This window comes from Podarcis raffonei, chromosome W (assembly GCF_027172205.1).
Source record: "Podarcis raffonei isolate rPodRaf1 chromosome W, rPodRaf1.pri, whole genome shotgun sequence".
Classification (NCBI taxonomy): domain Eukaryota; kingdom Metazoa; phylum Chordata; class Lepidosauria; order Squamata; family Lacertidae; genus Podarcis; species Podarcis raffonei.
In genome coordinates, this window is record NC_070620.1 from 30,178,230 (window position 1) to 30,205,237 (window position 27,008).

Genomic DNA, 27,008 nt, shown 5'->3' on the forward strand with positions numbered 1-27,008 from the left:
ACGGCCTAGCAGTGAAAGCTTCAGATTTGACCATATTTCTAAATCTTTTTTCACTTCCGTCCAGCATTTCTCATAGTTATCTTTAAATAGATTCACATTCTTAGCTGTCATATTAACCCCCAGGTATTTCACTTTCTTAACCAGTGTTAAACCTGTCTCCTTCTGAAACCTCTCTCTCTCAATCGCTGTTAGATTTTTCTCTAAAACCTTGGTTTTTAACTTATTCAACTTAAATCCTGCAACCTGACCAAATTCTTGAATCAGTTCCAATACTCTTTTAGTACTAGATTCTGGCTCCTGTAATGTCAATACTAAGTCATCTGCAAATGCTCTCAATTTGTACTGTTTAGCTCCGACTTGTATACTCTTAACCAATTGGTCCCTTCTAATCATATTTAAAAGGACCTCCAGGACCGATATAAAAAGCAATGGGGAAATTGGGCAACCTTGTCGTGTCCCTTTCTCTCTCTTAAATTCCTCCGTCACCACATTATTAACAATTAGTTTGGCCTTTTGTTCAGAATATATTGCACTTATACCATTTCCGAAACCTTGACCAACCCCCATCCCCTGTAGGTTCTTCTTCATAAAACTCCAGGAAATATTGTCAAAAGCTTTCTCCGTGTCCACAAATATCAGAACTGCCTTGGTATTAATATTCACTTGCAATTTTTCTAAAATGTTAATTATGTTTCTCGTATTATCAGACAAGTGTCTACCCAGGAGAAAGCCTGCTTGATCTTTATGAATCTCTTCCACTAATACTTTTTTTAATCTTTTTGCCAAAATGTCTGCAAAAATTTTGTAATACACATTAAGCAGTGATATGGGGCGGTAGTTCTTGAGCTGCGTCTTTTCAGTCTCTGTTTTCGGTATAAGTGTGATATACGCTTCCTTCCACGACTCCGGTGCCCTTTTCCCTTCCTATTCAGCCTAGCTGGAGAGAGCCAACCTGAGGAAGCTGGCACAAGCTTCTATCCAGATGCTTCAAGAAATAGGATGGGGGCCTGGCAGCGAAATAGAAATTCTAACAAGGCTGATGCGTCTGATAGCTAACCTAAAAAAAGCATCTAATTACTAAATATATATTCTTTTTCATGGAGCACATAGTTAAACTATGGAACTTGTTCCCACAAGAGACAGTGAAGGCCTCGAAACATCGATGGCTTTAAAAGAGCATTAGACACGTCCTTGGAGGAGAGGGCTATCAATGGCTACTAGCATTGATGGCTATGCTCTGCCTTCACAGTTGGAGGCAGAAATGCTTCTGAATACCAGTTGCTGGAAACCACAGGAGGGGAGAGGAAATGAGCAATGGGGACACCTTCTGTATCTGCGCTTCCCCACGCAGGGAACTTTGACACACTCCAGCGCTGGTTTGCTCAAACATGTTATGCTTTCCCCCTTTGTTTTGACTTCATGGATGCTCTTCCTGCTACTCGTCTCCTAATGCCAAGGTCTCCAAGCAAGGGTTTGATAAACCCAGATCAAGCCATGCTCTTCCCTCATCCCTCCAGTTGGGCATTTCATTCCTGGCTCGAAGCACTTAACTGTTCCTCCAAGGAGCGCCTTTCAAGTAGGCTTTCAAGATGGGAGGAGTACAAGCATCAATGCTGCCTCAGGAAGAAGATCTGTATGGTAAATAGAAGCTTATGTATGGCTATTGATCTGGATCCTCTGTGTCAGCTGCAGGGAACCTTTGGCCCTCCAGATGTTGTTGGGTGACAACACCTGTTAGTCCCAGCAAGCATGGCCAGGGATTATGGGAGCTGTAGTTCCCCAGCATCTGGAGGGCCAAAGATCCCCTACACCTGCTGTATATATTAATACTACTTAGTAGTGCTGCGTATCTTAGGAAATCATTTTATGAGCCCGTCACTCAACCACCCAGTGGCGTAGCTAGCCGCTCAGGGGCCCAAGCCACCACGTCACTCCCAGGAGAGATGCGTGGCTCGGGCGCGCTTCTGGCCCCGCGGGAAGTGCTGCCCCCTGTGGTGTGGCGCCCAGTGCCCCCTCCCCCCCCCCAGCTACATCTCTGCACCCACCTCTTGGGATATCCTGGGAACAAGGCTTGAATGGTAAAAATTAACTGCGCTCAGTGTTATTTTTCTAGAAAAAGAGGTGCCAGAACTCACCACGAACGCTTCCCTTGTTCTTTTACAATGGCAATGGCACCGACCTGAGAGGTGCCAGAACTCAGTTCCAGTGAGTTCTGGCTGGGGGGGGAAAGCTGCACTATATTTTTTTCCTCTAAGGCTGGAGCTTCAATATGTGGCATGTGGGTGGGTGGGTACATTTTCTCCCTCACCTCAAGCAGCCCTGTTTGTGTTCTTGTTATGCTACCATTATAGTTCCTGAAATGAGCTTGCAGTTGGCGTTCTGTTGAATGCATATTGCAGACGGATGCAGTGAAATTTGCAGCCGGGGTTAAGGGATTCCTATCAAAGCCAGATGTTTGCTGCGAAGAGGGCTTCTCTAAGGAGGTACCAGCTCTTCCAGTGGGAAGTGCAAACCATGCCATACGCCTTGTGTACTGTACTCAAAATGGTCTTGCAAGATCAGATCAAAATCCTACCTGGTTCAGCATTCTCCCTCTCCTTCCTTCTGTCTGTGTCCTTTTAAGCAGAGCAACGTTGGTCTACTCCCTGCTGCTGTATTTCCCTTGGGGAGAAGCAGAAAAGGCTCCCTATCTCTATTCCCTATTGGTTCCCTGTATTCCAACCCTTTAAATCACATCATAGGTCATCCTTTGCTCCCCCTCCCTTTCCCCACTGTTTCAAGAATGACTTTTCCATTTTTGTTCCTAGATTATCCATGGGATAAATCCAATCAGAAATCAATACAAATAGACTTGGCAAAGTTTAAGGAACTGGATGCCTATGCACAGAAGGTATGCTGTCTCTTATTGTGATATATGCAGCAAGGAATTTGCTAGGATGCTGAGGTTTTTAATGTGCATTTGGAATTTGAGAGTGCTTTCAAGTGTCCTCTCCTGATAGGAGGCAATTACTTCTGTTCAGATGGAAGGTCCGAACTGGGAACATCATGAGTCACAAGACGCTGCTCCTGTTTTCCAGAAAACTAACACGGTGGAGCACCTATTCACATGGGCTGCACGCACCATGCATTTAAAGAACACCAACTCCCCAAAAGAACTATGGGAGCTGTAGTTTTCCCCTCACAGAGCTACAAATCCTAGAACCCTTAACAAACCACAGGATTCTTTTTCTCTCTCTGTGCGTGCGTGAATTAAATGCATGTATATACACCCATATTTAGTTATTTTGCAGCATTGCTTTGCTTTAAAAATTCAGGAGATAGCTCCAAAGTCAATTCGGAGGAGAGCTAGCAATCATAGGCAATATGAAAGGGTTTGAACGACTCCTCTCTCTTTCACAATTCACTTTCGATCGTATTTATACTACAGACTGAAATTGATTTGGTAGTTATTTCCTCTCCTCGGGGAACTCCGAGTACTATACTTCTGTGAACAAGGCTAGCAGTCATTAACAGAACATTCTCAGGGCCCTTGCCAAACCACAACTCCCAGGAATCTCTGGGGGGCCTCGCCAGAATTAAACTGGCATAAAATTAATATACTGGCGCAGTAATCAGCCCTGGGTTTCCCCCAGTGCTGTCAAGTGACAACAGTAGGGCCGGCTCAGGATCCAGGGTTGCCTTGGTCCCTCCCTGCCCCCAGAATGCCCCTCCCCGTTGTACTTCCACCCACCCAAAGGTGCAATGGGCAGTGGCGAAGCTGCATGCTCTGGCACCAGGGGCGGAGAGCAGGCAGGGGCGTGGCTGGCGTGTGTCCCGGGGGCGTGGCACATCGCCTGCGGGGGCGTGACATGCATCCTGGGGGCGTGGTGCCCGGCACGGTGGGGGGGTGCGCGGTGCATGTCGGGGCGGCCGCAATGGTACCCCCTCCCCGATGGTGCCGGGGGCAGTGCGCTCCCCCCCCCCCGTTCCTCTGCCAGTAGCAATGGGGGAACTCTGCACTTGTGGGGAGACAGTAGCAAAGAGGATTTGGGTTTCAGCTGAAGATTGTAGAAATAACATGCCTGTGAACCCTGAAAAAAGGAAAGGTTAATCATGCGTCTGCCTTCAGAGCAACTCCCCCCCCCAAGGGTACACTTTTGGCAAGTATAATAAATTCTTTGATTGATCAATCAAGTAAAACACATACACTTAATCGACTAACTGTGCAATCCCGGTGAATTCAGCAAGAGACACTCTTGTAAGTGCACGCAGGATTGCACCCTAAAATTTCTTTAAACAAGTGGACTTAGGTAGAAGAAAGGAACTGGTACCCCCTCGTCCATATTAACTGCTTCCAAGTCTATTTACCTTCTGTGAAACAGGTGAATGTCAGGAATAGAGTGAAAAACCTGGTGAGTGTCTTGCTCCAAAAAGCCCACAGTGACCTGGAGAAAGTGCGAGCCATTTGTAAAAAAGTTTTGGTTTTTTTAAAAAAATTTTTATTGGTTTTCCAACATAAATTAAACACATTACAATTCACAATACATAGACAAACAAACATATAAACACGTATAATTTCATAACCTCTTTTTCATAAACCTTATTTCACCGACTTCCCCATGCCTCCCTTTTCTGCATCCCTATTTTAAAATTTTCTTCAGCAACCCCTCACTTCAGTTAACTTATAACTCACTTTCTTTAATCCTTCTTCTCTTACCCAGTCATTTTCAGCTGTAATTCTGTTTGGTTTTTTTAATACCCTTGACTTTTTAGCACTCATTAATTTTATAACAGTTCTTAAGGTAAACTTTGTATTTCTTCCAATCTTCTTCCACCGTCTCTTTTCCTTGGTCACGGATTCTGCCAGTCATCTCAGCCAGTCCCATGTTGTCTATCACCTTCGTCTGCCATTCTTCCAGCGTGGGTAGTTCTTGTGTCTTCCAATACTTTGCTAAAAGAACTCTTGCTGCTGGAACTTCCGGGTTGGCGCCATTGTTTAATGGCGGATTCCCTCCGAGCTCCGGAGGGAATCGGCTCCGTAGCGTCTGGGTCTGGCCGCTGCGGCGAAGCGGGGACCCTTAAAATCACAGGCGCGGATGCCTGTGAACACAGAGACTCGGCGGGCACCATTTGCACCCCCCCAATCCGCGACGGAGCCTTTTTAAAGGCTTCGGAACGGAGGCATGGTGAGGCGTGGTGCTGAGAGTACTCCCTCGCCTACGGAGTGAAGCCGCATGCCATTGACAGAGAGCGCCAACTTCTTCCAAGACCGATTGGACTCCAAAATATAAACCCGTGAGTAATACGGAGATTGGAACTTTAAAAATTTTTAATGTTGGATTTGGAACGAGCGGGAAGGGGCTAAAAAGGAAGTTCACCCCCCCCCTCTTTGTAAACAATCTAAAGCAAAGGACTGGGCAGCTAAGGTCGAGAGAATCTGTTTTTTGTTTTTTAATGAAAGATCCTGACTTCACGGTTTTGATACTATAAGAAGACTTACTGGAGGATAAAAAGAATTTTGGGAGTTGAAATTTCACCCCCCCCCCGAGACCCGGGAACGTCCTATGAGAAAGCCTGTTGCATTGAAGATTTTGACAGCTGTCAAGTGAGCTGCTAGTCAGCTAGTTGTCAGCTGGAAAAAGAGAACATTGTTTCTGCTGTTTTTGCTGGTTTACTTGGTATAACTTGTTGAAAATAAGGAGGGCTGATACAAAATAACTGGACTTTTGGTTTTGAGCTGAAAGGAACAACAAGGAACTAAAATCCCCCTAGAGGGGTAATAGGGACATTACATCACAAAAATGGCTGGAGTATGTAAAATCCAAGCAGAATTGGACAGAGCACTCGTTCTCTTGGGAAACTTGCAAGATGAGTACAATGCTTTGTCTACAAAGGTATCACTACTACACTGGACAGTAAACAACAGTTTTGAGCCTGATAAGGACTTGAAACAGGAAGCCCATTCAACTGAACAAATAAATGAAACTGAAAGTGTAGATACGATGGAGCAATATGTTGTTTTTGAAGAAAATGAAGGAGGAGCAGGAGATTTGCAGGAGTCAAAGGAGAGTTACAATATGAGGCCTGACATGATGATAAAAAAGGATAATAAAAAGTGGATGTGGAAAGCCTGGCCTGAATGGGAGTCTGGAAAATGGAGAGATCCCTTTTGGAGGAGATCTGAAGACCTGAGGATTACAAATTTGTTGGTGAAAGTTGGAGCTTTGGGGACATCTGGATTTGAAAGAAATTTGAAACAAGAGTTGGAGCACCCCATAGGCTTTGCCTTTAAGTATGGAGGACTGGCTGGAAGCGACAGGGATTCTGTTGGGCCGGAGCCCCTCCGAGACTTGGGGTTTAACATCAAGGACTATCAAAGAGACCGGCAGAAAGGAACTGAGAGAGATATAAGGGCCTCGGATGTGAGATCTCCAGGCTAAATAAATAATATAAAGACTGATGGATATTGGTTGGGGACTGGAACCGGGAAAAGGGTGGGTGGAGGTTGGGAATCCAAAGGGTACATAAGGATAATTTGCTTTTTATATTTTTTGTTAGTGGTAAGGAAATTGGGTAAATCGTGGAAGGGAAATTTTGGTCGACTTTAGGAAAAAGGTTTAAGAATAATCAATGAGGTATAAGTATTGATGTGTAATTTTAATAAGGTAAAATTGGTTTCTTTTCTTTTTAAATTAACTGAAAATAAGGCTGTTAAAAATAAATTGAAGAAATGGAAAAAAGAAGTAAAGTAAAGCAATAGTATGTTAGAACAAATGTTTAAGCTAAGGTAAAGAAATAAGTTAAGGACTTGCTGAACTGACAATTTAAATTGGAATACAAGAAGGGGAGGTGTGAGGAAGTCTGAGAAATAAGGTTAAGAATAATAAGTATTAGAAACTTTATGTGTTTTTTCTATTTTTCTGTTTAGTTTTGAATGTTATGTATTTTTGTGTTTTTTGTTTTGTTTATTTTTTGTTTTTGTTTGTTGTGTGTTATTTGAAAATGCTAATAAATATTTAATAATAAAAAAAAAGAACTCTTGCTGCTGTTGTAGCATACATAAAAAACATCCTATCTTTCCTTGACACCAATTGGCCTACCATACCCAGGAGAAAGGCTTCTGGTTTCTTATGAAAGGTGCACTTAAGAACCTTCTTAATTTCATTATAGATCATTTCCCAGAAGACCTTAATCCTTGGGCACGTCCACCAAAGGTGGTAGAAAGTACCTTCAGTTTCATTGCATTTCCAGCATTTATTATTGGGCAAATGATAGATTTTTGCAAGCTTGACTGGGGTCATGTACCACCTATAAATCATTTTCATAATATTCTCTCTTAAGGCATTACATGCCGTAAACTTTATACCGGTGGTCCATAACTGTTCCCAGTCAGCAAACATAATGTCATGACCAATGTCTTGTGCCCATTTAATCATAGCTGATTTAACCGTTTCATCTTGTGTATTCCATTTCAACAGCAAGTTGTACATTCTTGACAAATTCTTAGTATTGGGTTCTAACAATTCTGTTTCTAATTTTGATCTCTCCACCTGAAAGCCAATTTTCCTGTCTTGTTTGAACACCTCATTTATCTGATAATAATGAAGCCAATCTCTTACTTTAGACTTCAATCTCTCATAGCTCTGTAATTTCACTTTTCCACCCTCTTGTTCTATAATTTCCCAATATTTTGGCCATTTAGATTCCATATTAAGTTTTTTCACTTCCTTAGCTTCCATTGGTGACAACCACCTAGGGGTTTTATTTTCCAACAGATCTTTATACCGAATCCAAACATTGTATAGTGCTTTCCTAACAATATGGTTTTTGAAACCTTTGTGAGTTTTAACCTTGTCATACCATATATATGCGTGCCAACCAAACCTGTTGTTAAACCCTTCCAGATCCAAAATGTCTGTATTCTCAAGAAGTAGCCAATTTTTCAGCCAGCAAAAAGCCGCTGATTCATAATACAGTTTTAAGTCTGGCAGGGCAAACCCCCCTCTTTCTTTTGCATCAGTTAATATCTTAAATTTTATTCTGGGCTTTTTGCCCTGCCAGACAAATCTAGATATGTCATTTGTAAAAAAGTTTTGATTCAACTCTGTAAAGGATACTTTGTTTAGAATCATATTGAAAGTAACTTTTTAAGACTTGGAAAAATTGGACTTTTGTTATTGGGGACCTATTAGGACTTTAGTTGTTTTAAAGTTGCAATATGAAGCTGGAATGTGTCCCCTAGAGGTATTATGTTGCAATAACATCTGAGTCAAGTAACCAAGCAGTGGAAAATTCCTTCTTAAAACAAACTTCCTTGGCGTGGGACTGACCTTGGGTTTTGAATGAGAGTGTTATGGCAGATGGAAAAGGGAAGATAGAGCTGTCACAGGAAAAAACCACCAGGTCTGGTAGACAATACAAGACTGATACTACACATCAGAGAAGGGCCTCAACAGCTGGTGTAGCGGGTACAGCAGGAGTTGCTGCCTCACAGGCAAAAACAAAAGCTATGTCATCTGAAGAGTTATTGGCGCAAGCACTGGGCAAGATAGATGCATCTTTGGAGAAATTAGCCAACCAGGTTGCAGAGACAAACAGACAAGTGGCTGAGGCCTCAGCAAAAATTGACTTGAACACTTCAAGTATCAATGAATTGGGGAAAAAGGTGAATTCTAATACACAGTCTATTGATAAATTATTGGAGGAATCGGCCTCAACTAGAAAGTTAGCCGAGGAAGCCAAAAACATCTCAACTGAGATCCAAGAGAAGATACCACCGGTATATAAGAAATTAGAAGAGCACGACCTGACATTGTCTATGATAGAGTTACAAAGGAAGGAGAGGAATTTAAGACTAAGGGGCGTACCAGAAAGTGAGAAAGATAATTTGGCAGACTTTCTCACAAAGGAACTGTTACAATTTTGGCAGCAAGGCCTGGGTGAGGAAGAATTCAAGGTAGTGAGTGCATTTTGACTTGGTAGAAGACAAGGAAAGAATAAAGCAAGAGACTGTTTGATTGCCTTAAGAACAAAGGACGAAAGGGATAAAATTTTGAACCTGCATTACCAAAGGACCTTAGAAATTGAAGACGCTTTTGTGGAAATTTTCAAGGACATACCTAAACATATTTTGGACGTAAGGGTCTACTACAGAGACTTGGTTGGCTTGTTGAGGAGAAATAAAATACTTTTCAGGTGGGAATTTCCCCAGGGTGTGTCTTTTAAGTTCAGAGGGAAAAAATAAGAATAAGGACAGTAAATGACAAGGACAAATTTCTGAAAGACTACGAAGAGGATTTACAGAAGGAAGTGGAATCTGGAGAGGACACATCAGCGTTAGGAAAAGGAATTTTGGACATAGCAAACTTATCATTTGGATTCCCTGGTTCAGGGAAAGACAAGCCACCGACAGAAGAAGAACAACAACTTGGTGCTGTGGGAGGGAAACCTAAATAACCAATCATGTCTCTGCAACTCTTAAGCTGGAATTGTAATGGACTGAATTCCCCTAGAAAGAGAAAAGCTGTCTTTCACATATTGAAAAAAGAACAATTGGGTTTGATTTGCTTACAGGAAACACATGTAATGAGGCTACACAGGAAAATTCTTATTAATAAAAGATTAGGACAAGAGTTTATTTCGTCTGACAAAAAGAGAGGAGTGGTGATATACGCTAAGGAGAAACTTTTACCGAAATTTATTTTTAAAGATGAGCAAGGAAGATATTTGGCAATTGAAATTCAGTTTCAAGGAGAAAAATTTATGATAGTAGGGGTGTATGCACCGAATGAGGGGAAATCGGAATTTTTTAAGAAGTTGCATGAGACTCTTATGGACTTTATGGATTACAATATAATTTTGATGGGAGACATGAATGGAGTTGTATCTACCTTTATGGACAAGGCGCAAAAACAGGTAGTCACTAAAGATGGTAGACTACCAAAAACTTTTTTTGAAATGACTGACAACATGGATTTGACTGATATTTGGAGAATTAAGAACCCCCTGGGGAGAGAGGGAACTTTTTTCTCTGAAGCCAAAATGACATGGACCAGAATTGACCAAATTTGGATTACTAGAGGAATGGCACCGAAGATAAAAAAAGTGGAGATCTGCCCTAAAACCTGCTCTGACCATAATGCTGTAAAGATGGAGATGAAACAAACAACAACCGGCACCTTTAGATGGAGGATGAATGACACCTTATTTAGAGATGAAGAAGTGTACAATAAGGCCCCAAAGACCTTAAGAGACTATTTTGAAATAAACTTGGCAACAAATGTGGAAAAAAGAGTAATCTGGGACGCAAGTAAAGCCGTGATGAGAGGGTTCTTGATACAACAGAATGCATTAAAAAAGAGAAGGCAAAATGAGAAAAAAGATAAAATTTTGGAGAAAATAAAAGAAGGTGAGAAAAAATTGAGAGCCAAGCCAAAGTCACAGGAGATTTTAAGAGAAATAAAGGTCCACCAAATTCAATATATGGAACTTATGAACCAGGAAATAGAATGGAAAATTAAACAGATGAGACAGAAGACATTTGAATCAGCAGATAAATGTGGGAAATTACTGGCTTGGCAACTGAAGAAAAGACAAAAATTAAACACCATTACAAATTTGGAAGTAGAAGGAAAAGATATACATAATCCAAATGAGATTAGAAACTGTTTCCAGAAGTACTTTAAACAATTATATGCACAAGGGCCACAGAATGAGAGGGATATCGAAGAATTTTAAAAAACAAATGGATTACAAAAAATTTCACAAGAAAGTAAAGTATTGTTGAACTGTAAAATTTCTGACCAAGAGATAGAAGGGGCCATTCTAAATATGCAGCTGGGCAAATCTCCGGGACCAGATGGGCTGACTTCCAGATATTACAGATCTTTGAAGGACTGGTTAATTCAACCTTTGAAGGAGGTCTGCAATGAAATTTTGGAAGGGAAAAGGGCACCAGAAACGTGGAAAGAGGCTTATATTACACTTATACCGAAAACAGAGACTGAAAAGACTCAAGAACTACCGCCCCATATCCTTATTAAATGTGGATTACAAAATTTTTGCTGATATTTTGGCTAAGAGACTGAAAAGAGTATTGATTGAAGAGATTCATAAGGACCAAGCGGGCTTTCTGCCGGGAAGACACCTATCTGACAATTTGAGGAATGTAATTGACATTTTGGAAAAGTTAGAAGTGAACATAAACACTAAAGCTGTTTTGATATTTGTGGATGCGGAGAAAGCCTTTGACAACATTTCTTGGAGTTTTATGAAAAAGAATCTACAGGGTATGGGGGTAGGCCAAGGTTTTGAAAATGGTATAGGTGAACAAAAGGCTAAATTAATTGTAAATAATATGGTTACGGAGCAATTTAAGATAGAAAAAGGGACACGACAAGGGTGCCCAATTTCCCCTTTACTTTTTATATCGGTCCTGGAGGTTTTGCTGAACATGATTAGAAAGGACCGGTTGGTTAAAGGTATACAGGTTGGAGCCAAACAGTATAAATTAAGAGCATTTGCAGATGACTTAGTTTTGGCATTACAGGAGCCAGAATCTAGTACTAAAAGAGTTTTAGAATTAATTCAAGAATTTGGTCAAGTGGCGGGATTTAAACTGAATAAGTCAAAAACTAAGGTTTTAGAGAAAAACTTAACATTGTTTGAAAGAGAGAAGTTTCAGAATGAAACAGGCTTAACTGTTGTGAAGAAAGTGAAATACCTGGGGATCAATATGACATCTAAAAATGGGAATTTGTTTAGGGATAACTATGAAAAATGTTGGTCGGAAGTGAAAAAGGATTTAGAAATTTGGTCTAATCTGAAGCTTTCCTTGTTGGGTCGAATTGCAGCTATAAAGATGAATGTATTGCCTAGAATGTTGTTTTTGTTTCAAACATTGCAAATTGTGGACAAGATGGACTGTTTCAAGAAGTGGCAGAAAGATATTTCTAAATTTGTCTGGCAGGGCAAGAAACCTAGGATAAAATTTAAGATTTTAACTGATGCAAAAGAAAGGGGTGGATTTGCCCTGCCAGACTTTAAACTTTATTATGAGTCAGCAGCGTTTTGCTGGCTGAAAGAGTGGTTGCTTCTTGAGAATACAGACATTTTGGACTTAGAAGGTTTTAATAATGTTTTTGGGTGGCATGCATATTTGTGGTATGACAAGGTTAAAGCACACAAAGCGTTTAAAAATCATATTGTTAGGAGATCTCTGTTTAATGTCTGGATTAGATATAAGGATTTATTGGAAAACAAAACCCCAAGGTGGTTGTCGCCAATGGAAGCGAAAGCTCAGAAAAAGCTCAATATGGAGGCCAATTGGCCGAAATATTGGGAAATTCTAGAACAAGAAGGAGACAGGTTGAAACTACAGAGTTTTGAGAAGCTAAAAAATAAAGTGCAGGACTGGCTACATTATTATCAGATAATGGAGGCGTACAATCTAGACAAGAAAATTGGCTTCCAGGTGGAAAAATCTAAATTAGAAACAGAAGTGCTAGAACCTAAAACTAAGATTTTGTCAAAAATGTATAACTTGCTGTTGCAGTGGAATACGCAGGATGAAACGGTTAAATCTGCAATTATTAAATGGGCACAGGACATTGGTCATAACATTATGTTTGCTGACTGGGAACAGTTGTGGACCACCGGTATGAAATTTACGGCATGTAATGCCTTAAGAGAGAATATTATGAAAATGATATACAGGTGGTACATGACCCCAGTCAAGCTTGCAAAAATTTACCATTTGCCCGATAATAAATGTTGGAAATGTAAAGAAACTGAAGGTACATTCTTTCACCTTTGGTGGACGTGCCCAAAGATTAAGGCTTTCTGGGAGATGATTTATAATGAAATGAAAAAGGTATTTAAATATACCTTCCTGAAGAAACCAGAGGCCTTCCTCTTGGGCATAGTCGGCCAATTGGTGCCAAAGAAGGATAGAACTTTTTTTATGTATGCAACAACAGCAGCAAGAATACTTATAGCAAAGCACTGGAAGACGCAAGACCTACCCACTCTGGAAGAATGGCAGACGAAGCTGATTGACTGTATATGATTGGCAGAAATGACTGGCAGAATCCGCGACCAGGGAGAAGAGTCGGCAGAAGAAGATTGGAAGAAATTTAAGGACTATTTAAAGAAATACTGTAACATTACTGAATCTTGAAGGGAGTTGGATTGAAACTAATGGTTTCTAGCTGCTATGGTAAAAGAATATGGAAGAAATGTTTTTCTTTTTTCTCTTGTTTCAATAAGGTTTAAGTTATAATAATTTAAGAAGCTGAATAGAAAATAAGGTGTTAATTAATTGCGCAGTTAGGAGATTAGGATTTGCTGGATAAATAATTTGAACTAGAAAACAAGAAGGGGAGGTATGAGGAAGTCAAGGGACGATGGTTTGGAAATCAGGTTTTGAAAATTACCGGTATGTGTTTTTAATATTGTCTTTTTTCTTTGTGCTTTCTTTTCTTTCTTCTTTTTGTTTGTATAAAACGGAAAATTTTAATAAATATTTATTAAAAAAAAAAGAGAAAGTGTGAGCCATTTGGATGTGGATCTGCCACCATATAGGTAGGTGGGGGTAGCACCTTTCTGCATACTTGAGTCCCCTTGCCTCTGACAACTTCCGGCATTAAAAGATCAGCCTTTGTCACTGCCCTGCGCCCATGAATCCAGCTCTGTAGCAGAGTTCTTTAGCAGACACCCAGTCCAGTGATTGCCAGCCAAGGAAGATGGATACGTAAGGGCATATCAAAGCAAGTTATATTCAGAGTAGACCGGCTGAAATCAAAGGATGTAAGTAACTCATGGACATTAAATTTAGTGGGTCTACTCCGAGCATGGCTTCTTTGCAGCTGTCTCGGGCATTTTCACCATTTCATAGCCAGTCATGTCAGCTCCATTTGCACAAAGGATTCTGGATTGTAACCTGTGTGGATCAGTGATTTGGTGTTTGGCTCACACAGAGCTTGACTGGGATCTCTGTTCAGCCATGAATCTCAGAAGGGATCAGGAGGTGCTCATTGATAACAGAAATCACTGGGTTAAAGCTCACTGAAAGTGCCGCGGTAGCATTATTATCAATTTACGATGGGGTGGAAGGTTTGCAGGCTGTGAAGGACTCGCTCACAAATTTATTGAAAGCTGCACGAATTATGATAGCTAGCAAGTGGAAGGGGCAAGCAGAATATAAAATGGAAAAATGGTATGAAGAGGTGTGGGATATATAGCTATTAATGATAAATGAACATGTGCCATTAAGGTAAGACGGGGAATATGCAGGAGGAATGATTTTGAGGAGATATGGAGGGTGTTTGTAGAATTTGTACTGTTACAACGGAAAGGGGTCAAACCATCGCTAGAGGTGTTGAAATTTTGGGAGGTTGGATAGTTACAATGGAATGGTCTCGCTGGTGGGGTGCACATTTTTATTCTTATTTATTTATTCTTATTACTTTGTCAAAATAAAGTAAAGGTCGCAGCACGGGAGGAGAGGAGGTGTCTCCCGACTCCTAACCCTTGCACCAGTGTGCATTTTTATTTGGCAACAAGACCCTGGGTCTACACAAAGCAGATTTACGAGTGCTTCCAGACTTTCTCTTTTGAGGTGTGATTCAATCACATATGGGCAAATTCATGTTGTGCAATCAAAAGTTCATTTGGAGCTCTTGCAAGACAAGCCACCCCACCCCCCAATCAGATTTTGGAAACCAGGAAAGATATCGAGAAACACGATGGAAAGTGATGGAAAGTGTTGCCACCCCACAAGCAAATCAGAATGGGTGCTCATTGTCTTTATTTCTACAGAATATGATGTGGAAGGCTGCTATAACCTGGACAAGGTGTCATTTAAACCAGCTGATGTCCTTCAGTCAGGAAAGGCTATTTGCGGTGGATATGCTCGACTCTTTCAAGAAATGTGCAGGTAACTTCTGTTGGCTCCAGCCATCATGGCAAGTGGTTGTTACTTGGCTGTAGCGATAGGAGATCTGGAGAGCCACAGGTTCCCCACCCCTTGCCCTAGGCAGCTATCTCCATGCTTAGGCGTGATCAACTCGCACGTGACAGCCCTTGGAAATAAGTAAGTCAATAGATTCTAAGCAGAAAATGGCGGGAGAGAGCTGGAGAGTCCTCATGGCTCATGAGGAGACCCTCCCCAGAACCCAAAGAGGACTTCAGTGGGAGCGGAGGAAGCCCCAAAGAGAACGGAGGCACAGTGGGGCTTTGTTTAGGCTGCTCAGCCTCCCCACCTAGTAGCTGACACACGTCACAGCATGGCAGCTGCTGCTGCTTTTCCACAGGTCCTCCAGCCAGCTCCAGAGCTTCAACTCTAGTTGAAAGGAGTGTTGTGGGGAGAGAGAGCTGGAGAGCAGGGAAAAATGAGCTTTTTTTAGTGTGTGCTCCCTACTTACACAGGGACACGGGTGGCGCTGTGGTCTAAACCACTGAGCCTCTTGGGCTTGCCGATCAGAAGGTCGGCGGTTCAAATCCCCACGACGGGGTGAGCTCCCGTTGCTCGGTCCCAGCTCCTGCCAACCTAGCAGTTCGAAAACATGCCAAAAAGTGCAAGTAGATAAATAGGCGGGAAGGTAAACGGCGTTTCCGTGTGCTGCTCTGGTTTCGGTGTTCTGTTGCGCCAGAGGCGGCTTTGTCAGGCTGGCCACATGACCCGGAAAAACTGTCTGCGGACAAACGCCGGCTCCCTCGGCCTGTAAAGTGAGATGAGTGCCGCAACCCCAGAGTTGTCTGTGACTGGACTTAACTTAACCTACTTACACAATTTTTGCTTATGTGCATGGAGTTCCGGAACATGACCCACCATGTAAGTGGAGGAATGCCCACACTGTGAATGATCCTGAAGCAAACTTGCATATATAGGGCTGCATTGAATTGAGTAGATCCACTGGAATCCATAGACTTAAAAATTACTTGAATTTAATGGGTCTCTTCGCTGTGTGACTTAGTTCCTCATCCATACTTACCTTTGCTCTGTGCTTTATAGGCACAGGTCCTGGCTTTCCAGGTCCGTGTCCAAATGTTGTTGTTGTTGTTTCATCCCAGGAAAAGTTGTGTTTTCCTGCCAAATTGGAGCAAATGAGAATCTGTGGAGAACCTGATTGCTGTTTTCTCTGATCCAGCAAAATGAAGGACGGCCACTCCAGCCTATCAAAGCGGTGAAAGCAACCACTTGTCCTCTTGGTAGCAACACTGTTCCTGAATACCTTCCTTCCCCTCTCAGTATTGCAGGGATACAGTGCCAGTATTTGATAGGCAGCTGCAGCGTAAAGGGGAAGAGCGACCATGCCTGGAATGCTGTCCGCATTGATGGAAGGTGGCATCTCTTAGACTGCACCTGGGGAAGTGGCTCTGTGAATACTGCTTTTAGCAAGTTCACTTTCAGGTACGTTGTTAGGCAGACCAGGCAGAGCGTGGGACACACTGAGGGGATAGCAGAAGAAGAAGAGTTTGGATTTGATATCCCGCTTTCTCACTACCCTAAGGACTCTCAAAGCGGCCAACAATCTCCTTTCCCTTCCTCCCCCACAACAAACACTCTGTGAGGTGAGTGGGGCTGAGAGACTTCAGAGAAGTGTGACTAGCCCAAGGTCACCCAGCAGCTGCAGGTGGAGGAGCAGGGAAGCGAACCCGGTTCCCCAGATTACGAGTCCACCGCTCTTAACCACTACACCACACTGGCTCTCACAGTTAACTTCATTTGCTTTCAGGCGGTTTTGTTTTGCTTTGACCACTTGTCAGAGTTTGCAATTTTTTATTTTTTTTTAAATGATATTTATTAAAATTTTCCACCGTAATACAATAAAAAATCAAAAAGGAAGAAAAAGAAAAAACAAAAAAAAATTAAAAACACATACGGTTCACAATCCTTATTTTCTATAACATATTTCCCTGACTTCCCCACACCTCTCCCTCTTGTATTCCAGGTCAGATTGTTGGTTCAACAAGCTCTTATCCCTATTTTTAAACCTTTTTATATTTAGTTCCTTTTTCTAAAAAACCAATTTTGCCTTATAGACTTCATATTAATACATCATTGCTTATTCTTTAAACCTTTTCCTAAAGTCGGCCTAAATTCCCTTCCACGATTTCCCCAATTTTCATATAGATATCCAAACAAAATAAAAACAGAACAAGTTAGATTATACACCCTTTGGATTCCCAAACTGCACCTCCCCCTTTTCCGGTTTCAATCCCCATCAAACGTCCATCAGTCCATCTACTATCAGCCTGGAGACCTCACGTCCGAGGCTCTTAATTCTCTCTCCATTCCTCTCTGCCGGTTTTTTTGATAGTCCTTGGTATTAAACACCAAATCTCGGAGGAGCTCTAGTCCAATATGGTCCATGTTTCTTCCAGCCAGACCTCCATACTTAAAAGTGGAGCCTGAACCTTGTTTCTTAATCCTTTCAAGTCCAAATGTCCCCAAAGCTCCACTTTCCACCTTGATCAAATTTGTAATCCTTAGGTCTTCAGATCTCCACATAAGGAGATCCCTCCATTTTTCAGTTTCCGATTCAAACCAGATTTTCTTCATCAAGTTCTTATTTTCCTTTGTAGCCGTCATGTCAGGCCTCTGGCCTTCCTTTATCTTTAACAACATTACAGCTTCTCCTTCCTTTTCCTCCGGAACAACATATACCTCTTCCCCCTCACTCTCAAATCTCTCAAGTTTCTCTTCTTGGCCAGCTGCATAGGCTTCCTGGGTCAAATCCTTATCAAATTCAATGAATTTGTTTACTGTTAACTCCAGAGTTTCAACATTTGTAGTCAAAACATCCACTTGGCCTTGTAGCTTTCCCAAGAGAACAAAAACTCTGTCCAACTTAGCTTGAATTTCCCTTCCTTCAGCCATTCTTGTAATGTCCCAAACCCCCTCTAGAGGGATTTTGGTTACTTAGTGTTCCTTACAGTTCAAATCCAAAAGTCAAATTAGTTTGTATCAGTTCTTCCTTATTTTCAACAAAGTATAATCAAATTGTTACAGATATAGCCAGCAGAAGCAGTAGAAACAAAGTTCCCTTTTTCCGTCTTGACAGCTAGTTTGACAGCTGTCAAATTCTTCAGTACCTTCCCAACAGGCTTTCTCGCGGATCACTCCCGGGTCTGAGGTGGGGTGGTACCTCAGCTCAAAATTAGCTCTTATCCTCCAGTACAATTACTTGTAGTGCCAAATCGTGAAATTAATGTCTTTTGCCCAATAAAAGAAAGAGTTCTCACGACCTTAGTTAGCAGGTCCTTGTTTTAGGTTGTTTACAGGACGGGGAGACTGGCTTCCTGTTTACGTCTTCCCCGATCGTGCCTAATTCACAAGAAATTTTCTTTACAAATCCAAATTCCGTACTACTCACGGGTTGTTGTTTTTAGGTCCAAATCACAAGAAAAAGTCAGCGCTCTCCGGCCATGGCAGCGCGGCTTCACTCCGCAGGAGAAGCAATAGACTCTCAGCAGCGCGCCACTCACCCCGTCCCCCGTTCCGCAGCCTTTAAAAAGGCTACTTCGCGGGTCGGGGGGGCGCTAATGGTGCCCGCCGAGTCACCAGGTTCACAGGCTTCACTGCCTGTGATTTCTGAGGGTCCCCGCGTCGCCGCCGCGGCAAGACCCAACTCCTACGGAGCCGATTCCCTCCGGAGCTCGGAGGGAATCCGCCATTAGCCGATGGCGCTAACCCGGAAGTTCTGACTGGGAGCGGCCGCCGAGACCATATAACACCGGCCCTGAAAGACCTACATTGGCTCCCAGTACATTTCCAAGCACAATTCAAAGTGTTGGTGCTGACCTCTAAAGCCCTAAATGGCCTCGGCCCAGTATACCTGAAGGAGTGTCTCCACCCCCATCCTTCAGCCTGAGGTCCAGCTCTGAGGGCCTTCTGGCAGTTCCCTCACTGTGAGAAATGAGGTTACAGGGAACCAGGCCTTCTCAGTAGTGGCGCCCGCCCTGTGGAACGCCCTCCCATCAGATGTCAATGAAATACAATAACTATCTGACTTTTAGAAGACATCTGAAGGCAGCCCTGTTTAGGGAAGTTTTTACTGTTTGAAGTGTTATTCCGTGCAGAGTGGCTGTGGAGGCCCGGCCAGATGGGCGGGGGTATAAGTAATATTTCTTCATTATTATTATTATTATTATTATTATTATTATTATTATTATTATTAAGCCATGGGCATGGAGTGTCCTGATGGCAGGGATAGATACCATCTATTTATCCTCTTTGAACAGTTCTGGAGTGTTGTGCTTATTCTGGGCTACATGTGTAAAATCTGGGGGTTCTGGAGGCGGGATTGTTGCAACACAGCAGCTTCCTCAACCAGATGCCCTCCAGCTGCTCTGGATCACCACTCTGTTTGCCTGTCTGGCCCTGGTGCTGATTTAGGCATTATTATGAAATACTAGACTATTGCGCCTTCTCCTTTTGCAGGTACAATGAGTTTTACTTCCTTACTCACCCCGCTCTGTTTATTAAGAAGCACTTCCCTGAGGACCCCAAGTGGCAGCTTCTGAAACAGACGGTGACACTGGAGCATCAGCATGATCTGACTTAAATGCAGAAGGACTGACCGTCGCAGTCATAAGAACATCAAGCACTGAAAATGGGTAAAGTCAATTAGAAGCATCTATCTTGTTCCCTTTGATATCACAGTTACATCCACAATCAGCCTCACGTACAAGCTGTTACTGCAGTGTATATAACAGGGATGGAGAACCAGAGGCCCTTTCAGAGGTCCTGCACTACAACTTATCCAGAATGCGGTAGCTAGACTGGTGACTGGGAGCGGCCGCCCAGACCACAGAACTTGAAAGACCTACATTGGCTCCCAGTCCATTTCCGAGCACAATTCAAAGTGTTGGTGCTGACCTTGAAAGCCGCCTAAACGGCCTCGGTGCAGTAGACCTGAAGGAGCGTCTCCACCCCCATCGTTCTGCCCGGACACTGAGGTCCAGCCCCGAGGACCTTCTGGCGGTTCCCTCACTGCGAGATGCCAAGTTACAGGGAACCAGGCAGAGGGCCTTCTCGGTAGTGGCTCCCGTCCTGTGGAACGCCCTCCCATCAGATGTCAAAGGAATAAACAACTATCTGATGTTTAGAAGACATCTGAAGGCAGCCCTGTTTAGGGAAGTTTTTTAATGACTGATGTTTTAATGTATTTTAAAGCTCCTGTTGGAAGCCGTCATCCCTGACTATCATGTGGTTGATGGGACATAAGAATTCAGCAACATCTGGAGGAAATCAGAGTGGCGAAGGCTGGTTTAGCACACCACCCCAGACTCTCAGCTGTGGTTAACGTTATAAAGTTATAGAGTTATTATAGAGTTGGAAGGGACCACAAGTGTCATTTTGCCTAACCCCCAGCAATGCAGGATTATTATTTTTGAGGCTCATTTTTGAGGCTTATTTCCTCACCCCCAAATGTATTGATACATTGCCCAGCCTTAAAGTATGTGTGTGTGCTCTATGTAAAAATCACCATGCGGGAAAAACTGTGAAGCCAGCTAGTGCCTCTACATAGCTCCATCCTGATTGCAGACATGGTGATATATTGGTACATTGCAAAATTTAGCTGGTGCTCTATCACAATTTTGAAAACCAGGTAACATCTAGCCCTCCTCTCAACCCTTGCTATTCTTCGAAAAGAATTTGTCTAAGTTTGCTTAAGTAAGTGGCTTAAAAGTGTGGGTTTGGATTAAGAAAAGAGGAGAAATGATTCCCTACAACAGGTAACTTATCAGTTTTCGTGAAAGGTGTCAACTTTGAGAGAAAGCAGTATTATTTGTGATGGCTAAAAGGTAAAGGGACCCCTGACCGTTAGGTCCAGTCGCGGACGACTCTGCGGTTGCGCACTCATCTCGCTCTATAGGCCGAGGGAGCTGGCATTTGTCCGCAGACAGTTTTCCCGGGTCATGTGGCCAGCATGACTAAGCCGCTTCTGGCGAACCAGAGCAGCGCACAGAAATGCCGTTTACCTTCTACTTGTACTTTGACGTGCTTTCGAACTGCTAGGTTGGCAGGAGCAGGGACCGAGCAACGGGAGCTCACCCCGTCGCGGGGATTCGAACCGCCGACCTTCTGATCGGCAAGCCCAAGAAGCTCAGTGGTTTAGACCACAGCACCACCCGCGTCCCTACACAACACAAAACACTGTTGCTGTCTGTAGGTTTTATTTTTGTTTTTATTACCTTATATTTTGGAAATGTACATCCAGGTTTTATTTCCTTTAAATTTGAGGGGGGGGGGACCAAGAGAGTGGGGCCCTAAACTATAGCTTGTTTAGCTTACATGTAAATACGGCGCTAGGGGCTGCCTGCCCTGCTCACTCTGCTAAGCCTAGACTAACCGATCCAATAGGAATCCAACCCCTCCGACAATCCAATATTGTGTCCTACATTTCTAAGCAGTGAAAAGTTCTGGAGCAGCAATACAGGGAGAAAGGGTACCAGGGGTAGGGGGGCTTGTAAACTGGCCACATATGGTTGATCTGTCTGGACTGAGATCAAGTCATACTCAAGCCACAAAGCTCTCTTTTGACGCTTCGTTCTTTGCTTGAATTCCCCCTCGCTCTCTAAACCGAAAGCACAAGCATTTCCTCCACCCTCTAGAAATAATGTAATAGCTTAAGGAATCATTTACCTCGAGAGAAACAGAGACTCCTGCAGCAATACCCAATCTTCAAAGTTGAACAATCATCACCTGGACGTCCTCACTGAGCATCGACGCCAAAAGGTAAGCAGAGCATCCCGATTTCTTTGGGTCTCTTACAAAAACAGCATTTGTGAAATGAAACAACTGACTTCGCGAATGAGATATCTACTTAATGGTGACTGGCAAATTTTGCAGACTGGCATTCTAGGACAGTTGCCTTGGAGGAAACTTCTCTGTCACAAAATGACAGTACACTTCTCTACTTAATGAGGTCAAGGCGAACAAGTGAAATGTTGAGGGCTAGTAACTTGTGGGCTTATTTGCAAAGCTAATTTGTTGTTGTTTAGTCGTTTAGTCGTGTCCGACTCTTCGTGACCCCATGGACCAGAGCACGCCAAGCACTCCTATCTTCCAATGCCTCCCGCAGTTTGGTCAGACTCATGTTTGTGGCTTCGAGAACACTGTCCAACCATCTCTTCCTCTGTCGTCCCCTTCTCCTTGTGCCCTCCATCTTTCCCAACATCAGGATCTTTTCCAGGGAGTCTTCTCTTCTCATGAGGTGGCCAAAGTATTGGAGCCTCACCTTCATGATCTGTCCTTCCAGTGACCACTCAGGGCTGATTTCCTTAAGAATGGATGCGTTTGATCTTCTTGCAGTCCATGGGACTCTCAAGAGTCTCCTCCAGCACCATAATTCAAAAGCATCCATTCTTCAGCGATCAGCCTTCTTTATGGTCCAGCTCTCACTTCCATACATCACTACTGGGAAAACCATGGCTGTAACTATACGGACCTTTGTTGGCAAGGTGATTTCTCTGCTTTTTAAGATGCTGTCTAGGTTTGCCATCGCCTTTCTCCCAAGGAGCAGGCGTCTTTTAATTTCGTGACTGCTGTCACCATCTGCAGTGATCATGGAGCCCAAGAAAGTAAAATCTCTCACTGCTTCCATTTCTTCCCCTTCTATTTGCCAGGAGGTGATGGGCCCAGTGGCCATGATCTTCGTTTTTTTGATGTTGAGCTTCAGACCATATTTTGCGCTCTCCTCTTTCACCCTCATTAAAAGTTTCTTTAATTCCTCTTCACTTTCTGCCATCAAGGTTGTATCATCTGCATATCTGAGGTTGTTAATATTTCTTCTGGCGAACTTAATTCCAGCTTGGGATTCATCCAGCCCAGCCTTGCGCATGATGAATTCTGCATATAAGTTAAATAAGCAGGGAGACAATATACAGCCTTGCCGTACTCCTTTCCCAATTTTGAACCAATCAGTTGTTCCATATCCAGTTCTAACTGTAGCTTCTTGTCCCACATAGAGATTTCTTAGGAGACAGATGAGGTGATCAGGCACTCCCATTTCTTTAAGAACTTAGAATAGAATCATAGAGTTGGAATAGACCACAAGGGCCATCGAGTCCAACCCCCTGCCAAGCAGGAAACACCATCAGAGCACTCCTGACATATGGTTGTCAAGCCTCTGCTTAAAGACCTCCAAAGAAGTAGACTCCACCACACTCCTTGGCAGCAAATTCCACTGTCGAACAGCTCCTACTGTCAGGAAGTTCTTCCTAATGTTTAGGTGGCCATAGTTTGCTGTGGTCAACACAGTCAAAGGCTTTTGCATAGTCAATGAAGCAGAAGTAGATGTCTTTCTGGAACTCTCTAGCTTTCTCCATAATCCAGCGCATGTTTGCAATTTGGTCTCTGGTTCCTCTGCCCCTTCGAAATCCAGCTTGCACTTCTGGGAGTTCTCGGTCCACATACTGCTTAAGCCAGCCTTGTAGAATTTTAAGCATAACCTTGCTAGCGTGTGAAATGAGTGCAATTGTGCGGTAGTTAGAGCATTCTTTGACACTGCCCTTCTTGGGGATTGGGATGTAGACTGATCTTCTCCAATCCTTTGGCCACTGCTGAGTTTTCCAAATTTGCTGGCATATTGGGTGTAGCACCTTAACAGCATCATCTTTTAAAATTTTAAATAGTTCAGCTGGAATACCATCACTTCCACTGGCCTTGTTATTTGCAGTGCTTTCTAAGGCCCATTTGACTTCACTCTCCAGGATGTCTGGCTCAAGGTCAGCAACCACACTACCTGGGGTGTACGAGACATCCATATCTTTCTGGTATAATTCCTCTGTGTATTCTTGCCACCTCTTCTTGATGTCTTCTGCTTCTGTTAGGTCCTTTCCATTTTTGTCTTTTATTATGGTAATCCTTGTACGAAATGTTTCTTTCATATCTCCAATTTTCTTGAACAGATCTCTGGTTTTTCCCATTCTATTGTTTTCCTCTATTTCTTTGCATTGCTCGTTTAAGAAGGCCTTCTTGTCTCTCCTTGCTATTTTTTGGAAATCTGCTGTAATGGTTCTAGGGGTTGCTCATGCGTAAGCCGGTGCCAACACCTGGCTGGGTTGCCTGAGTGAACCTTTCCTGTCCGGACAGCCACTCACCTGTGGCTGTCTCAATCACTGGCAGAATCCGTCAGTGGGCGTTTCTTAAACTTCTTCCAACATAGAAGTTCTTTCACACCCAGTCTCCTCCTACTCTCCCTGCGCGGAAGCCTTCTGCGCAAGGAGGGCGTAGGCAGCGGAGGACCCTTCCTCCCCCCGCTGGTTCCCGGCAAGGAGTCATGTGACTCCCTCTCAGATTCCCCCATCTGCCCCCCTTCTCCACTGGAGCTGAGCTGATTCCCTTCCCCAGAAGATGGGCTGCCTCTCCCCATCCCGGGACGCTCTCTGGGATCCCTCTGGAGCTCTCTCTCTCCCTCCGGCACTGATGGCAGTTCCCTGACATCCACCTCCTCCCCAGGACCCCTCCCACCCCCGGCGCGATTTTCCGACACAACCTCCTCTCTCTCCTCGGCGATGATGCGGGGAATCCACTAAAGGAGCCGTCATCCTCTTCTGAGGATTCAAAACCAGCCTCCCATCCACTGGGATCTCTACCCGCTGGTTGAACTTCCCAGTCTGATTCTTCTCCCTCGGACACCTCCTCTCCCTCCTCTTCGGAGGCAGGAAAACCCACAAAGTCCCCTTTGTCGTCTGTGGGTCCAAATTCTTCCTCCCAAAATCTAGCTAATGGTTTGGGCTTATCCGGGAACAAACTGTGGAATTCTTCCACCAGCTACTCTGCAGTGATTGATTCAGCAGGGACCCACGTGTTTTCCGACCTGGGTTCCCCCTCCCAGGCTACCAAGTACTCTACCTGGCGACCTCGCCACCTTGAATCGAGTATTTCTGTGGCTTCGTTACAGTGTTCCCTCTCCTCGACTCAGGGGTGGGTGGTAACCCCTCCCTCCCGTCCCGGGAATTCCCGCCCCTCCCTGTACGGTGAAAGTAGGGACCTGTGGAACACCGGATGTATCTTCATGCTGTCAGGCAACTTGAGTTTAAATGCCACTGGGTTCACCTGCTGCATGACCTCAAAAGGCCCTAGCCGCCTAGGCTGCAACTTCTTGCACCCTCCCTTTAGGGGCAACCCTTGGGATGACCCACCCGTATGACCTCCCCCTCCCGGCGGTGCCTGTCTGCCTGCCTCTTGTAAACTTCCTCGGCCCGCTCTAAGTTCAGCCTGAGTTGCTGGTGTAAAGCCTCCATTTCCTCCACAAATTGCTCAGCCGCTGGTACGCTCCATCCTTCCTCCCCCCGCCCCGGGAATGCCCTGGGGTGACACCCGTAATTGGCCATGAAAGGGCTCATGCCCGTGGACACGTGTTCAGCGTTATTGTACGCAAATTCAGCCAAAGCTAATTTCTCTACCTAATCGTTCTGTCTCTCACCGACATAGCAGCGCAGGTATTGCTGGAGTATGCCGTTCGCTCTTTCGGCTTGTCCGTTGGTTTCCGGGTGCCTCGCCGTCGAGAAGCTCACCTCGACCTGTAGCAAGCTCATGAGTTTCCGCCAGAACCGGGAAGTAAATTGTTTCCCGCGATCCAAGATTACCCTCAAGGGAGCCCCATGCAGTCTGAAAATGTGATCCACAAACAGTTTGGCTGTCTCCTCTGCCGTTGCTGCATGCGAGCACGCTACGAAATGGCACATTTTGGTCAGTAGATCGACTACTACCATGACCGCTGTCTTTCCCCTTGACTTGGGCAGATCTGTCATAAAATCGATGGACACCACCTCCCAGGGCCTTTCCGGTGTGGGTAAGGGTTCCAGTAACCCCGCAGGGGCCGCCCTTTCCCCCTTAGCCCTCTGGCATCAGTCGCACCCTCGTACATATTCTCTTACGTCTTCCCTTACCCTTGGCCACCAGAACTGCCTGGTGACAAGTAGCATGGTCTTGTGCTGCCCAAAGTGCCCAGCTGTTGGGTTGTCGTGGAGTTGTTTAAGTACCTTCCACCTCAAAGTCTCCCCCGGTACATACAGCGCCCCCTTATAGTACAATAGCCCTTCCTTTTCCTTGAACCCTCCACTGACTTCCTTTCCGGCCCCGAGTTCCCTGATTTTGGTCTGAGCAAACTCATCGTCTCTGGTGAGCCCTGCCAGTTCCCGTTTCCCAACCAACGCTCCCCCCCCCCACACCGGTCCTCGGGGAACACGTGCCTGGTCTCTGGTGGCCCCTCTCCTTCCACGTACTCCGGTTTCCGGGAGAGAGCATCTGCCCTTACGTTTTCCTCTCCCGGCACGTACCGGATCTCGAAGGAAAACTTGGCGAACTCCTGGGACCATCTGATCTGTCTCTGGTTGAGCACCCACGCGGTCCGCCAGTATTCCAAGTTCTTGTGGTCAGTTCGGACCTGGATCTTGTGCCGCGCCCCTATCAACAGATGTCTCCATTGCCGAAAAGCCGCATAGATGGCAAGCAGTTCTCGGTCATACACTGTGTAGTTTTGTTCTGACTTGCTCAGCTTCCTCGAGAAAAAGGCACACGGCATCCAGTTCTGCTTGACCCCAGGCTGCAAAAGGACCGCTCCAATGGCGCGGTCGGACGCGTCCGTCTCCAGTCTCATGGGCGTCTCCGGATCCACGTGCAGGAGCTGCTCTTCCGAGGCAAACACCCTCTTCAGTTTTTCAAAGGATTGCTGTGCTCCCTCTGTCCACGCAAACTTCTTTTTGCTACTAAGACAATCCGTAATGGGTGCTGTCAAGTGAGCGAAGTTCTTTATGAACTTCCTATAGAAGTTCTTTCTTCTTTTTTTTATTATTGATTTTAATTCGTTTTGCTACATCAAACATTAAAACAAACGAAAAAAAACATACATAACACATACACACAAAAAAGAAATACATAAGAAAAGAGAAATAATAATAAAGAAAACAAAAGAAAAAACATCTCCTAACATAAAATACCAACAAATTAGGTTACATTTACTAAATAACACACAACACTAATTGACTTCCCTTCATCTCGGTTTCAGAATATA